The 3254-nt window shown below is 35.9% G+C and overlaps 1 non-coding gene across 1 annotated transcript; it reads right to left on the reverse strand.

Annotated features, from left to right (window-relative positions):
* Window positions 1–1393: 1393 nt before the first annotated feature.
* Window positions 1394–1464, reverse strand: TRNAG-GCC. The gene has a single exon. It is a non-coding gene; the product is annotated as a tRNA-Gly (tRNA).
* Between the last annotated feature and the right edge of the window lie 1790 nt (window positions 1465–3254).

The raw sequence follows: 3254 nt of genomic DNA on the forward strand, positions 1-3254 counted from the left end.
GTAAACCATGTTAATACGTACCCTCTATGACTATGAGACATTAGAAAATCATGTATTATTAATGGGAGGTGCATCGAGATACTTTCCCGTTATGATTAGTACAGACACATTCCTTACAATTTTATGTTCCTTATGATATTATGTGGGTCTTTTCCCTTCATGGTATTTGGTAGTGTGAGTGTGCACAAGCTCGACGAGCCAGCCCACAGAGTACTCTTATACGAGCCTACCTGGTGGCCAATGTGCACATTCATGGGTTGTATGTAGGATAGTACAACATATTCAACCCTGCTCGGACTGAAAAGCAAAGCCCAAACCCATGTCACAATGCATTTATGAAAGGATAGGTCCAACTATATTACACATGATTCATTTTCAGTGAGGTTACTTATTGAGTATTTATTAAAGTACTCAAACCATATGCTACTCTTATTTTCATGTAAAGGTAAGACACCCATTTACAGATGACAACGTCGCTTTGAAGGCCAAGGAACCAAAGTTAAGGTAGTTGCATTCAAGTTATTTTTAATGATCCTTAAGTAAGACAAGGGCACTATTTAAACTCATCTTATCTATTTTCCATCCATAACAATATTGTTTTAATAAATTTATTATGAACATTTAAGCCTATAGCACCGTTTATGAAACGTTATAAATGAATTCTTTCATGCATAGTAATCATGTCATGTATGCAGTTGCCGATAAATCAAATTTTAATTTCATTTCGAATATTTTGAATAAAATTGAAACTCAAGGTTAAAATAAATACAACAACAAACCTAAAGGGATATGAAATGAGAAATTAACTCCAAATGTAAATTTGTCAACTTAATAAGGATTGTTTTAAATTTATGTTACTGTTGTAAATTTGGCTCTATTTCTCAACACCAATATCTTGTTTAATGTTGAGGTATTAGTGTTGAGAAAAACTCAAATCTTTGATCTTTTTTTTTTAAACTAAAAAATTATTAGAATTATAGCTTTGATATAACACACACAAGAAATTAAATACCATATACATTTTTAAAGAAAAAAGGAAATAGGGATTAAAAGTGTTTGTCTTTTGTATAAATGCACGTCATGGCTCCAACATAGAATAAAACTCAAGTATGTACCTCACAATATCAACATAGCTATTCTTCAAGATGCTCCAATCGAGAATCGAACTCGGGCCTATATTGTAGCAGGATACTATTCTACCAATAGACCAATGGTGCATCTACCTTAAAGAAGATCCATAACGTACTCGTATTTTGGTCCTGCAGTTCTTCCGAAGCCCTTCACTTTTGGTTTCACTTCTCGATTTAAAAACAAAAGGTTCGATAGTCCTACTCGTGAAATTTAAACAATGTTGTGACAAACACAAGTTTGAACATTATGCCAATCTTCAAGATGCACCAGCCAAGAATCGAACTCGGGTCTATACCGTGGCAGGGTATTATTCTACCACTAGACCACTGGTGCAGGTACCTTCAGGCATATCCATAACGTACTCGTATTTTGGTCATGCAGTTCTTCTGAAGCCCTTAACGTTTAGTTTCACCTCACGATTTAAAAAAAAAAAGCTCGATAGTGCTACTCGTGAAATCTATAAAGTTAAAAGAAATATTATACCAAACCAAATTTTGAACATTATGCACTAATATAATAATCATAGCTAATCTTCAAGATGCAAGAACCGAGAATTAAATTTGGGTCTACATCGTTGCAGGGTACTATTCTACCACTAGACCACTGGTGCATGTACCTTCAGGCATATCCATAACGTACTCGTATTTTGGTCATGCAGTTCTTCTAAAGCCCTTAACTTTTAGTTTCACCTCACGATTTAAAAAAAGAAAAAGCTCGATAGTGCTACTCGTAAATTCTATAAATATAAACGATATTGTGACAAACCCAAGTTTGAAACATCATGCACTAATATCATCTTTGCCAATCTGAAAGATGCACTAGCCAAGAATCGAACTCGAGTATGTACAATGGTAGGATACTATTCTACCACTAGACCACTGGTGCATGTACCTTCAGGCATATCCATAACTTACTCGTATTTTGGTCATGCAACTCGGGTCTGTACCGTGGCAGGGTACTATTCTACCACTAGACCACTGGTGCATGTACCTTCAGGCATATCCATAACTTACTCGTAATTTGGTCATGCAGTTCTTCTGAAGAAAAAGTTTGATACCCAAGTTTGAACATCATGCATTAATATCATCATTGCCAATCTTCAAGATGCATCAACAAAAAATCGAACTCGGGTCTGTACCCAGGCAAGATACTATTCTACCACTAAACCACTAGTGCATGTACCTTTAGGCATATCCATAACTTACTCGTATTTTTGTCATGCAATTTTTCTGAAGCCCTTAGCTTTTAGTTTCACCTCACGATTTAAAAAAAGAAAAAGCTCGATAGTTCTACTCGTAAATTCTATAAATATAAACGCTATTGTGACAAACCCAAGTTTGAACATCGTGCACTAATATCATCATTGCCAATCTTCAAGATGCACCAGTCGAGAATCAAACTCGGGTCTGTACCGTGGCAGGGTACTATTCTACCACTAGACCACTAGTGCATGTAACTTCAGGCATATCCATAACTTACTCGTATTTTTGTCATGCAGTTCTTCTGAAGCCCTTAACTTTTATGTTCACCTCACGATTTAAAAAAAGAAAAAGTTCGATAGTGCTATTCGTAAATTCTATAAATATAAACGATATTGTGACAAACCCAAGTTTGAAACATCATGCACTAATATCATCTTTACTAATCTGCAAGATGCACTAGCCAAGAATCGAACTCAAGTATGTACCATGGTAGGGTACTATTCTACCACTAGACCACTGGTGCATGTACCTTCAGGCATATCCATAACTTACTCGTATTTTGGTCATGCAACTCGGGTCTGTACCGTGGCACGGTACTATTCTACCACTAGACCACTGGTGCATGTACCTTCAGGCATATCCATAACTTACTCGTAATTTGGTCATGCAGTTCTTCTGAAGAAAAAGTTTGATACTCAAGTTTGAACATCATGCATTAACAAAAAATCGAACTCGGGTCTGTACCCTGGCAAGGTACTATTCTACCACTAAACCACTAGTGCATGTACCTTTAGGCATATCCATAACTTACTCGTATTTTTGTCATGCAATTTTTCTGAAGCCCTTAGCTTTTAGTTTCACCTCACGATTTAAAAAAAGAAAAAGCTCGATAGTTCTACTCGTAAATTCTATAAATATAAA

This window comes from Cucurbita moschata, unplaced genomic scaffold, assembly GCF_002738365.1.
Source record: "Cucurbita moschata cultivar Rifu unplaced genomic scaffold, Cmos_1.0 Cmo_Scf00160, whole genome shotgun sequence".
Classification (NCBI taxonomy): domain Eukaryota; kingdom Viridiplantae; phylum Streptophyta; class Magnoliopsida; order Cucurbitales; family Cucurbitaceae; genus Cucurbita; species Cucurbita moschata.